The sequence below is a fragment of the Salmo salar genome, chromosome 21, assembly GCF_965601325.2.
Source record: "Salmo salar chromosome 21, fSalSal1, whole genome shotgun sequence".
Lineage (NCBI taxonomy): Eukaryota > Metazoa > Chordata > Actinopteri > Salmoniformes > Salmonidae > Salmo > Salmo salar.
The window spans coordinates 19,687,990-19,701,834 of record NC_138311.1 but is presented as its reverse complement, the minus strand read 5'-3'; positions in this window follow the sequence as shown (position 1 = coordinate 19,701,834).

Genomic DNA, 13,845 nt, shown 5'->3' with positions numbered 1-13,845 from the left:
AAAACACCCTAAAGTTTCTAAAACTGTTTGAATGGTGTCTGTGAGTATAACAGAACTCATATGGCAGGCCAAAACCTGAGATCGCGGTGTCCGATTTTAATCAACTCAATTGGTGTGGTACGGACTTATTTAGTGGGCCTCGGGTTTGTGCAGATTCCCGGATCATGCGACGTTCAGGATGAGACTGTAGAGGAAATTAATTAATTAACTACTGTTGTAAAATCAATATTCTAATATTCTTTGAGTTAATTTGGGAAATGGAAACTCAATAAAAACAAACTTTGCCATGGTGCCCCAGGTTACTGAGTTAATCACGTAATTATTAACAGTTAATCATTCGATGAACCGCAGTCGTCACAATCAATACAATGTCACAACAGTAACCATGCAACTGGACAAACATTAGTGGTAAGAAATTGTGTTTTCGGACAGGTCTTAGCCGGAACTAGATGCAGATAGATGAGACGATTGTGTACTGATTCTCATGACACACGTTTATAGGCAGTCCTTATCTTGACAATTATAGACGTGATGAGTTTTAGGAGTATTTCTTGGGGCTACCTGTCACAGTTTCTGTGTTATTTGATTGTTGTTTCCTTAGGTTACCGCTGGAGGGCACCCTTACCCTGTTTTCTATTTTCCAAGTTACCCTTATTATTACTTATTGGATTCACCTGTGTTTAATTACCTTCTCTGTTCACATGGTTGCCTTGCTATTTAGGTTCCTCAGGTGGCCTGTATCTTTGCTTAGGTCTCATGTTTTTATTAGTGTGTGGTTGTCTGGATTTACCCTTACCTCTGCTTGCGTTCTCTGTGACTGGGTTCGAACTAGCATTATTGTTACACTACCTAGCTAAGATTCTTGACGTTGGATTAAAATGAGAATATAGCGTCCATATTGAATTGATATGGCAGGCAAAAATCCGAAGACAAACCAACCGGAAATCTTTTTTTTTTTAGGTCCCAGGCTCTTATAATGGAAACCTATTGTTCCTATGTAATTCTGTCTCCCAGATTGCAATTCCTATGGCTTCCACTAGATGTCAACAGTCTTTATTCAAGGTTTCAGGCTTGTTTTTTGAAAATCAAGCAAGAATTTGGAGTTTTGGTTAGGAGAGCACCAGAACAATACCAGTCTTTGGGCGTGCGCTTAGTAATTTTGTTTTCCTGTTGAACATACTACTTTCCGTATGAAATATTATAGTTTATTTACATTTTAGAGTACCTGAGGGTTAAATAGAAATGTTGTTTGACTTGTTTAGATGAAGTTTAGCGGTAGCTTTTTGGACTCCTTTGTCTGCATGTTGAACGAGTGGATTACTGAAATCGATGGCGCCAACTAAATAGACTTTTTGGGATATAAAGAAGGATTTTATCTAACAAAACTACCATTCATGTTGTAGCTGGGACCCTTGGGATTGCAAATAGAGGAAGATCTTCAAAGGAAGTGATTTGTTTAATCGCTATTTGGGATTTTATGAAGCCTGTGCTGGTTGAAAAATATGTTTATGTGGGGCGCCGTCCTCAGACAATCGCATGGTATGCTTTCGCTGTAAAGCCTATTGTAAATCGGACAACGCAGTTAGATTAAGAACAATTTAAGCTTTTAAATGATATAAGATACTTGTATGTTCATGAATGTTTAATATTACGATTATTTATTTGAATTGTGCACCCTCCAATTTCATCGGATGTTGTCGGCTATCCCTAATTAACTATGCAAGTCAGTTAAGAACAAATTCGTATTCACAATGACGGCCTGAACCACATATACAGTAGTAAATGGTTGAACCCCAAACGCACATGTAAACAGAACTTCAGTTGCGCATGCTATTGCTTAACAGACTGACAGCATCGCTGTTTCAAACACGTGTCTAATAAATTCCAGCTCTGGCATAAACTCTCTCCTGTCGTCTTGACACATTTATAATCCAAATGTGTGCTGACTGATCAACACAGTGTCAAATTACTTTTCAGTGTGTTCACAGAAAATCGCCATCCACAAGTAAAACGTAGTCGGGGGCTCCACACAATGCACCAGGTTTGAATCCTAAGCAACCTGCCTACACATAGTCTGAAGTACAATACCAACGTAGCTACTGTAGTAGGTCAAAGCTGTGTGCTGGAAAACTTTGGTAGAGCATGTGTGAAAATGTAGAGTTTCCATCAACCTTGCTCGCACTGCACGCAATGTACAGTACCAGTCAAAAGTTTGGACACACCTACACATTCGGGTTTTTCTTTATTTGTACTATTTTCGACATTGTAGAGTAATAGTGAAGACATCAAAACTATGAAGTAACACATATTCAATCATGTAGTAACCAAAAAAGTGTTAATCAAATCAAAATATATTTTATATTTAAGATTCTTCAAAGTAACCACCCTTTGCCTTGATGACAGCTTTGCACACTCTTGGCATTCTCTCAACCAGCTTCATGAGGAATGCTTTTCCAACAGTCTTGAAGGAGTTCTCTCATATGCTGAGCACTTGTTGGCTGCTTTTTCTTCATATTTTGTATATTCTTCATATATTTGACTTGTATTATATTGAACATGAACCTATGAAGTACACTGAAGTACTTTTTTTCCCCGCCATAGGCCAGAGAGAATACCTGTAGCTAGCCACCTTACTCTTTCCGCATGCCTTAGTGGGACAAGTTACTGTAGGCGTTCTAAAATTGTTCTGAAATAAGACCATGTAATCCTCACACTCGTACAGATGTGTTTTCTGACTGACTAGAGGAAACATTCAGTCTGCTAAACTGACCTTGTGTTAAATGATGGTGTCCTATTACTATCTATAATGTGTACATTTTGTTTCTGTATAATGTATATTGAAATGAATCCACATAACATTGATTTCTTTATTTTAATGTTTGACTTTTAATCCTGGTGTTTTCCCTATAGAGTAGATGTCATTCAGTGTAGCCATTATGCTATATTTATGTTTGGAAACGTCCAAAGGTGGAAATGTGGTTAGATGTGGTAGAGAGCCCCCTCTGCTGGATTTATGTAGCATGACACTTACTGTTTGTTGCACAGTTCAAAGAGTTGCAGTGGCCCAAAGACAAACATGTTAATAGAGTCAGCTTTAACTTGAACAGAAATGTCAATGTTTTATGAATGGTCAAAAGTTAAGAGATCCAATCCAGTAGCATTGCATGGGAAACATCACTGGGGAAGCCAAGCCAAAAAAAAGCCATATTGCAATCTGTGTTGTGATAAAAGCGTTTGCTCTATAACCTGTTAGTTATATGCCATACCACTGTGATATATAGGCTGAGACAATAAGACAGTGGCAGAATAAATTCAACCACACCTTTGTTTCATCACAAAACCGGAGAGCATCATCTGTCTGGTGAAGTCCAAAGCATTTTGCGTGTAATAAGCAAGTTAATGTTTCCAACATTTTTGGACTACTAAACAACCATGCTTAGTTTAAAACAGTGACAAAACTTAAAGATGCCAAAAACTATTTTGTCCAATCAACTGTAAGCTATGTGGCTATGTGGCTGTCCATGGTACTGATTTATGTGTGTGCATGCGTGCAAGTAGAAGAAACATGTTGACACACACTCTTTCATATTGCCGAAACGGTCTATGACTGTCATATGTTACGAACTGGCTTGAAGCCCGTCACAAAGAGGGAGACAACACAGAGATAAAGGAATTAACAAAAATATATTAAATAAAGTAAACTATATACAAGTAACAATGGTGTGTGTCGTCAGCAGTGTATTGGGCCGACCAACCAGTGCTCCCGCACATTGGCTAACTGGGCTATCTGCATTGTGTCCCGCCACCCCCTCTTTTACGCTACTGCTACTCTCTGTTCATCATATATGCATAGTCACTTTAACCATATCTACATGTACATACTACCTCAAACAGCCTGACTAACCAGTGTCTATGTAGCCTCGCTACTTTTATAGCCTGTCTTTTTACTGTTGTTTTATTTCTTTACTTACCTATTGTTCACCTAATACCTTTTTTGCACTATTGGTTAGAGCCTGTAAGTAAGCATTTCACTGTAAGGTCTACACCTGTTGTATTCGGCGCACGTGACAAATACACTTTGATTTGTAAGTGAGTAGATGCGTACATAGATGTGATAATGAGGGGTGTTGAGAGATGCCAAAATAAACTAACAAAAAGCCCCAAAATGCCACAACAAAAAAACTGTGTCTGCATGGAAAGAGTATCCTCGATGTATGGGGGAAGGTGTATTTATACCCAGGACACACCCGAGCAGAGATGTGTCCCATTTCGCTGACAAACCTCCCAGCTCTGCCTACCGACATCTTAAGGAAAACAAGGACAGAGAGAAAGAATTTGTCAGACAGAGTGGGAGGGTCATCACAACCCCCCCCCCCAATTTTTTTTTAAACCGGGGACCATCAAGGACCCCAGAACACCCCAAAAACGAAAAAAGCGAAATAAAAATATATACACTACTGTTCAAAAGTTTGGGGTCACTTAGAAATGTCCTTGTTTTTGAAAGTAAAGCACATTTTTTATGTCCATTAAAATAACATCAAATTGATCAGAAATACAGTGTAGACATTGTTACTGTTGTAAATGACTATCGTAGCTGGAAATATCTACATAGGCCCATTATCAGCAACCGTACTATTTAATCAATTAGCCTGCCTAGAAGGCCAGCATCCCGAAGTCGCCTCTTCGCTGTTGATGTTGAGACTGGTGTTTTGCGGGTACTATTTAATGAAGCTTCCAGTTGAGGACTTGTGAGGCGTCTGTTTCTCAAACTAAACACAAATGTAGTTGTCCTCTTGCTCAGTTGTGCACCCGGGGCCTCCCACTGCCATTTCTATTCTCGTTAGTGCCAGTTTGTGCTATCTTCAGTATCTTGGCAGTTTCTCACATGGAATAGCCTTCATTTCTCAGAACAAGAAAAGACTGACGAGTTTCAGAAGAAAGTCATTTTTTTTCTGGCCATTTTGAGCCTGTAATCGAACACACTAATGCTGATGCTCCAGATACTCAACTAGTCTAAAGAAGGCCATTTTTATTGCTTATTAAATCAGAACAGTTTTCAGCTGTGCTAACATAATTGCAAAAGGGTTTTCTAATGATCAATTAGCCTTTTAAAATTATAAACTTAAAATGATAAACTTGGATTATCTAACACAACCTGCCATTGGAACACAGGAGAGATGGTTGCTGATAATGGGCCTCTGTACACCTATGTAGATATTCCATAAATAACAAAATCAGCTGTCTACAGCTACAATAGTCATTTACAACATTAGCAATGTATTTCTGATCAATTTGATGTTATTTTAATTGATAAAAACTGATGGTTAAAGCTGCCCCACTGCCCCAACCAACCTCGTCCTCCCCAGACCTCAGCAACCTTTGCGCACAGGAAGCAACCTTTAAGAGGAAAGAAGAAAATGAGGACAGCAGGGAACAGATTACAGGAGCGACAGGACAACACAAAAAGAAACAGTGGTCGGTCACATGAACGACACACATACGTGTAAAGAATTATGGTTACGCAACTATTCTAATGTGGGGTCAGCCTACTGCTCCTTGATTAGATCAGAGCAGGGCACGATAGGATAACAGGGAAAGTAGTGACAGATTTCTTTGTAACATCATCGTTAGCCGGCACTGTGACCAGGTCGATAGCAGAGGTCGACCGATTATGATTTTTCAACACCGATGCCGATTATTGGAGGACCAAAATAATCGCTGCCGATTGGTCGGATGATTTAAAAAAAAAAAGTCTTTATTTGTAATAATGACAATTACAACAATACTGAATGAACACTTATTTTAACTTAATATAATACATAAATACTATCAATGTTCAAACATGTTCAATTTGGTTTAAATAATGCAAAAACAAAGTGTTGGAGAAGAAAGTAAAAGTGCAATAGGTGCCATGTAAAAAAGCTAACGTTTAAGTTCCTTGCTCAGAACATGAGAACATATGAAAGCTGGTGGTTCCTTTTAACATGAGTCTTCAATATTCCCAGGTAAGAAGTTTTAGCTTGTAGTTATTATAGGAATTATAGGACTATTTCTCTCTATATGATTTGTATTTCATATACCTTTGACTATTGGATGTTCTTATAGGCACTTTAGTATTGCCAGTGTAACAGTATAGCTTCCGTCCCTCTCCTCGCTCCTACCTGGGCTCGAACCAGGAACACAACAGCCACCCTCGAAGCAGTGTTACCCATGTAGAGCAAGGGGAACAATCACTCCCAAGTCTCAGAGTGAGTGACGTTTGAAACGCTATTAGCGCGCACCCCGCTAACTAGCTAGCCATTTCACATCGGTTACACCAGCCTAATCTCGGGAGTTGATAGGCTTGAAGTCACAAACAGCGCAATGCTTGAAGAATTGCAAAGAGCTGCTGGCAATCGCATGAAGGTGCTGTTTGAATGAATGCTTACGAGCCTGCTGCTGCCTACCATTGCTCAGTCAGACTGCTCTATCAAATATCAAATCATAGACTTAATAACACACAGAAATACGAGCCTTTGGTCATTAATATGGTTGAATCCGGAAACTATCATTTTGAAAACGAAACCTTTATTATTTCAGTGAAATACGGAACCGTTCCGTATTTTATCTAACGGGTGGCATCCTTAAGTCTAAATATTCCTGTTACATTGCACAACCTTCAATGTTATGTCATAGTTATGTAAAATTCTGGCAAATTAATTACGGCCTTTGTTAGGAATAAATGGACTTCACAGTTCGCAATGAGCCAGGCAGCCCAAACTGCTGTATATACCCTGACTGCTTGCACAGAACGCAAGAGAAGTGACACAACTCCTAGTTATAAGAAATTCATGTTAGCAGGCAATATTAACTAAATATGCAGGTTTAAAAATATATACTTGTGTATTGATTTTAAAGAAAGGCATTGATGTTTATGGTTAGGTACATTGGTGCAACGACAGTGCTTTTTTCGCAAATGCGCTTGTTAAATCATCACCCGTTTGTCGAAGTAGGCTGTGATTCAATGAGAAATTAACAGGCACCGCATCGATTATATGCAACGCAGATAGATAAACTAGTAATATCAACCATGTGTAATTAACTAGTGATTATGTTAACATTGATAGTTTTTTATAAGATAAGTTTAATGCTAGCTAGCAACTTACCTTGGCTTCTTGCTGCCCTTTCATAACAGGTAGTCAGCCTGCCACGCAGGCTCCTCGTGGAGTGCAATGTAAGGCAGGTGGTTATGGCGTTGGACTAGTAACCGGAAGGTTGCAAAAATGAATCCCCGAGGTGACAAGGTAAAAATCTGTTGTTCTGCCCCTGAACAAGGTAGTTAACCCCCGTTCCTAGGCCGTCATTGAAAATAAGAATGTGTTCTTAATCTGACTTGCCGAGTTAAATAAAGGTTTAAAAAAAAATAAAAAAAATAAAATAGGGCAAATCGGTGGCCAAAAATACCGATTACCGATTGTTATGAAAACTTGAAATCGGCCCTAATTAATCGGCCATTCCGATTAATCAATCAACCTCTAGTCGATAGGCTCATGGAACATGTCACCACGCACGCAGAGAACATCTCTGGGAAACTCCACGCGCTCTCATTGGGAATCCCTACAAACGACGGCTTAGCAGGACCCACTAGAGGTGGAGACACGACAGGCCATACATGCTCACCAGCCAAGTTACTCCTAAGGATTTTTATTTATTTATTTATTTATTTATTTCACCTTTATTTAACCAGGTAGGCAAGTTGAGATCAAGTTCTCATTTGCAATTGTGACCTGGCCAAGATAAAGCAAAACAGTTTGACACATACAACAACAGAGTTACACAGGGAGTAAAACAAACATACAGTCAATAATACAGTAGAAAAATAAGTCTATATACAATGTGAGCAAATGAGGTGAGATAAGGGAGGTAAAGGCAAAAAAGGCCATGGTGGCAAAATAAATACAATATAGCAAGTAAAACACTGGAATGGTAGATTTGTAGTGGAAGAAAGTGCAAAGTAGAAATAGAAATAATGGGGTGCAAAGGAGCAAAATAAATAAATACAGTAGCGGAAGAGGTAGTTGTTTGGGCTAAATTATAGATGGGCTATGTACAGGTGCAGTGATTTGTGAGCTGCTCTGACAGCTGGTGCTTAAAGCTAGTGAGTGAGATAAGTGTTTCCAGTTTCAGATATTTTTGTAGTTCGTTCCATTCATTGGCAGCAGAGAACTGGAAGGAGAGACGGCCAAAGTAGGAATTGGCTTTGGGGGTGACCAAAGAGATATACCTGCTGGAGCGCGTGCTACAGGTGGGTGCTGCTATGGTGACCAGTGAGCTGAGATAAGGGGGGACTTTAGCTAGCAGGGTCTGTAGATGACCTGGAGCCAGTGGGTTTGGCGACGAGTATGAAGCGAGGACCAGCCAACGAGAGCGTACAGGTTGCAGTGGTGAGTAGTATATGGGGCTTTGGTGACAAAACGGATGGCACTGTGATAGACTGCATCCAGTTTATTGAGTAGGGTATTGGAGGCTATTTTGTAAATGACATCGCCGAAGTCAAGGATCGGTAGGATGGTCAGTTTTACGAGGGTATGTTTGGCAGCATGAGTGAAGGATGCTTTGTTGCGAAATAGGAAGCCAATTCTAGATTTAACTTTAGATTGGAGATGTTTGATATGAGTCTGGAAGGAGAGCTTACAGTCTAACCAGACACCTAGGTATTTGTAGTTGTCCACATATTCTAAGTAAGAACCGTCCAGAGTAGTGATGCTGGACGGGCGGGCAGGTGCGGGCAGCGATCGGTTAAAGAGCATGCATTTAGTTTTACTTGCATTTAAGAGCAGTTGGAGGCTACGGAAGGAGAGTTGTATGGCATTGAAGCTCGTCTGGAGGGTTATTAACACAGTGTCCAAAGAAGGGCCAGAAGTATACAGAATGGTGTCGTCTGCGTAGAGGTGGATCAGAGACTCACCAGCAGCAAGAGCGACATTTTTGATGTATACAGAGAAAAGAGTTGGCCCAAGAATTGAACCCTGTGGCACCCCCATAAAGACTACCAGAGGCCCGGACAACAGACCCTCCGATTTGACACACTGAGCTCTGTCTGAGAAGTAGTTGGTGAACCAGGCGAGGCAATCATTTGAGAAACCAAGGCTATTGAGTCTGCCGATGAGGATGTGGTGATTGACAGAGTCGAAAGCCTTGGCCAGGTCAATGAATACGGCAGCACAGTATTGTTTCTTATCGATGGCGGTTACGATATCATTTAGGACCTTGAGCGTGGCTGAGGTGCACTCATTACCAGCTCTGAAACCAGATTGCATAGCGGAGAAGGTGCGGTGGCAATCGAAATGGTCGGTAATTTGTTTGTTGACTTGGCTTTTGAAGACCTTAGAAAGGCAGGTTAGGATAGATATAGGTCTGTAGCAGTTTGGGTCAAGAGTGTCCCCTCCTTTGAAGAGGGGGATGACAGTAGCTGCCTTCCAATCTTTTGGAATCTCAGACGACACGAAAGAGATGTTGAACAGGCTAGTAATAGGGGTTGCAACAATTTCGGCAGATAATTTTAGAAAGAAAGTGTCCAGATTGGATAACGTCGATTTCCTCAACATGTAACGAAGGACGCACCCCTACAACAACCTCGCCTTTCACCAGTTCAGAATAAAACATCAGTTTATGCAATGGAACTGACAGTGTTCAACCCAATTCCCCTAGTTGAAACACTATTCCCAGAATCAGTCTCAACAGATAAGGTTATCACAGACTAACAGAAATGACTCAGGGGCACCCGTGTCCCTTAGGATCTTCACTGGGACTTGGTCATTACTTCCTAACAGACACAAAACCCTCAGTAATAAAATGTAAATAATCTGGGTCAATTGGGAATTTCACATGCACCTGGGCATGAGACGAAGTGACAGGAGTGAACGGATGTGGGACAGGCACTGCTAACGCCATAGGCTTAGGTTTAACATTAGCGCGAGTACTAAATTTACCCGTAGCCCTGAGAACAGGACATTTGTTTTTCCAATGACCTGAACCCTGACAGTAGTGACACTTGACTGAAGCCAGTTTTACCACAGGAGCCAGGCTCAACCCTATATGAATGAGTGACTCCGTGTGCGAGGCAAAAATCTCTGAACGCCCCCACTCACTCCGAATACAGTGCTCTGCAAAGCCACTTGTGAGTCAAAACATTCTCGTCCACCAAAACCACAGCTTCAGAGGCAGTCTTCACTTTTTGTTAGTTAATGTACATGGCTATTCGATCAGGGATTGTGTCCTTAAATACTAGCATAATCAGTTCACACAGCCCCTGGAAAGTCTTAACCGCAGAGGCAGGACACCAGCGAAAAAAAACTTTGAAGATAACTTACGCAAACTCAACATGAATCTGTTTATCAGCTCTTTTTAAAGTTCTAAATTGTTGGCGGTAAGCCTCAGGAACCAATTCATGAATCTGTAACAGCCATTTTAAGTGTGATCAGAATCAGGCCAAATCCAGTAAGTTTCCAACAATATCAAATGTGTCCGTGGCACAACCGGGAGAGGAGCAACCCCTAGGTGAATCAGGGTCACCATCCCTAAGCAAACTCTTGAGAGCTTTCCATCCCTAACCAATGCTAGCCGCTCTTGTTTCAGCTTGATTTTAGCATGCTCCAAATCTTGTTTAAATTCCAATTCATACTTAACACGATCATGCTCTAGCTGTAACAGAAGCAGTTATTTCTGCTGTTCAAAAGGGAGACTACTATGGCTAACAGACAGAGCGACCATTGTATCGAAACGGGGAGACCTCGGCAGTTACCCAGTGGTAACTGCGAGTTTATCAATCGCCATCAGATTGGCCTTTAATATAAACCTAACAATTTTTTTGTCATTTATTACTAACCTAATTTCAGTGATCTTCAACAGCTGTTCTTTAGTACATTACTCTTAACAGTTCTTCTGATGTAACGCAAATTAACTCATCTACTTTAGACACCATAGTCACAAGTAACTGCAAAAAAAGAATTGCTCTTCCCCTCTACTGAGCACATCAGACCGGACCACAACAAGAGAATTGCCAATCACTTCTGGGCACCACAGGAGAGATTACATATATAAGGAGCTTCCCCGAATCTTACAATAGCTCAACCCTAGTCTTTGTGCTGATTCGTGGTGGGTAATTACGCACTGTAGCACGCTGGCATTGAAGAACCCCCCAGCACGCTGGCAAATTCCCACCGAGCCACGGATGTGCCCCCCGAGACAACTGCTCCGTCCATGGACACCACACAAAAATAACCATGCCCAACGTATTCCAAAGTGGAACACGTCACTAAGCCTAAAAGGGGAAAAGAAAGGTGATAGCTCCGGGTAGCAAATGGCACTATACTACCCAAATCTCCCACAGAGGATCACAGCAGATTGTACTCACCTCCTCGGACCAATGTCCCAACAGCAAGTAGAGCAAGAGTTTCCAGCCTGGGCAGGGGCCTGGAAACTAAGCAATGATCCTCTTCAACACAGCACACAACCAACTATCCACCGCAGTGGCAAGTTTACCAAGCAAACATAAACAAAGGCAACCAACACTGGGCATACCAAACAGTGCAACTCAAAAAAGCTATAACAAAAAGATGCGAACAAAGCACCTACAAAGTTTATCAAAACCCTAACTCCACATTTTCTCCAAAACCAAATACTCATACCACTTAGCTTAACACTAGTATTACGCCTACTGGCATACTTTTCCAGGCAAGACATCTGTTTGATGATGCCACCGGACAACCAAAATCACTGATATGTCTCAAATACACTATACCAAACAATTATAAGACAAATACCAACCAAAGCGCATCCCAATTAGCATTAACCCATCATAATTCAAAAAATTCTATTCACCAAAATGTCTAGGAACCAACCTTATATCCCGGACGAGCCCCCAGTTGATACGAACCTGCTTGTAGCCAGTAACAAAGAGGGAGACAATGTGGAGATAAAGGAATAACAAAAATATATTTATTCAATAAAGTAAACTATATACACAAGTAACAACGGTGTGTGTGTGTGTAGTCAGTTGTGTATGTGAGTGGATGCGTGCATAGATGGTGATAATGAGGGGTGTTGAGAGGTTCCAAAATAAACAAACAGAAGCCACAAAATGCCATAACTTAAAATAAATAAAACAATGTGTCTGCATGGAGAGCATCTCCTCAATGTATGGGGGAAGGTGTATTTATCCCTGGGACACACCTGAGCCAGGTGTGTCCAATTTCGCTAACAACTTTCCCAGCTCCGCCCACCGACATCCTATTAAGGAAAACGAGCAGAGATAAAGCTTTCAGCCGATAAGAGTGGGAGGGTCGTCACACATACAGTACACACTTTTAGTTTGTCCTAGGCTACCTGGCTAAAATGCTTGCTCGCTAACCTAAATTCCTTTCATTGGCAACAATGAGCCAGCTAGTTAACATTAGGTTACTACATATTGAACTTTCATCCTCTTAGGCCAGGGGCACAATGTACAGTTGAAGTCGGAAGTTTACATACACTTAGGTTGGAGTCATTAAATCTCGTATTTCAACCACACCACAAATTTCTTGTTAACAAACTATAGTTTTGGCAAGTCGGTTAGGGCATCTACTTTGTGCATGACAAGTCATTTTTCCAATAATTGTTTACAGACAGATTATTTCACTTATAATTCAATGTATCATAATTCCAGTGGGTCAGAAGTTTACATACACTAAGTTGACTGTGCCTTTAAACAGCTTGAAAAATTCCAGATAATTATGTCATGGCTTTAGAAGCTTCTGATAGGCTAATTGACATCATTTGAGTCAATTGGAGGCCTACCTTCAAACTCAGTGCCTCTTTGCTGGACATCATGGGAAAATCAAATAAAAGTCAGCCAAGACCTCAGAAATAACATTGTAGACCTCCACAAGTCTGGTTCATCCTTTGGAGTAATTTCCAAATGCCTGAAGGTACGACATTCATCTGTACAAACAGTACGCAAGTATAAACACCATGGGACCACACAGCTGTCATACCGCTCAGGAAGGGGACGTGTTCTTTCTCCTAGAGATGAACATATGTCACGGCTTCCATCATGGATATGAAAGGACGACCAAGGCGCAGCGGAAGTGTGGACACTCATGTTTCTTTAATTTACAAAAAAACAAGCAAAGTATCCACCGAAAAACAATACCCAGTACTTACAATGGTACCAGTGTGGCAGGCTCAAACCAACACAGTGCACACAAACAATTCCCCAGAACCCCCCAGTGACAAACAACTCCTACATATATGACTCCCAATCAGGAACAACGATTCCCAGCTGTTCCTGATCAGGAGTCACAAGACACACACAAGACTGCCACGTCCTGACTCCCAAACTACTACACCAGCTCCATCTGCTGGTCAGGACGTGACAACGTACTTTGGTGCGAAAAGTGCAAATCAATCCCAGAACAACAGCAAAGGACCTTGTGAAGATGCTGGAGGAAACAGGTACAAAAGTATCTATATCCACAGTAAAATGAGTCCTATATCGACAAAACCTGAAAGGCCACTCAGCAAGGAAGAAGCCACTTCTCCAAAACTGCCATAAAAAGTCAGACTACGGTTTGCAACTGCACATGGGGACAAAGATCGTACTTTTTGGAGAAATGTCCTCTGGTCTAATGAAAGAAAAATACAACTGTTTGGCCATAATGACCATCGTTATGTTTGGAGGAAAAATGGGGAGGCTTGCAAGCTGAAGAACACCATCCCAACCGTGAAGCACAGGGGTGGCAGCATCATGTTGTGGGGGTGCTTTGCTGCAGGAGGGAATGGTGCACTTCACAAAATAGATGGCTTCATGAGGAAGGGAACTTATGT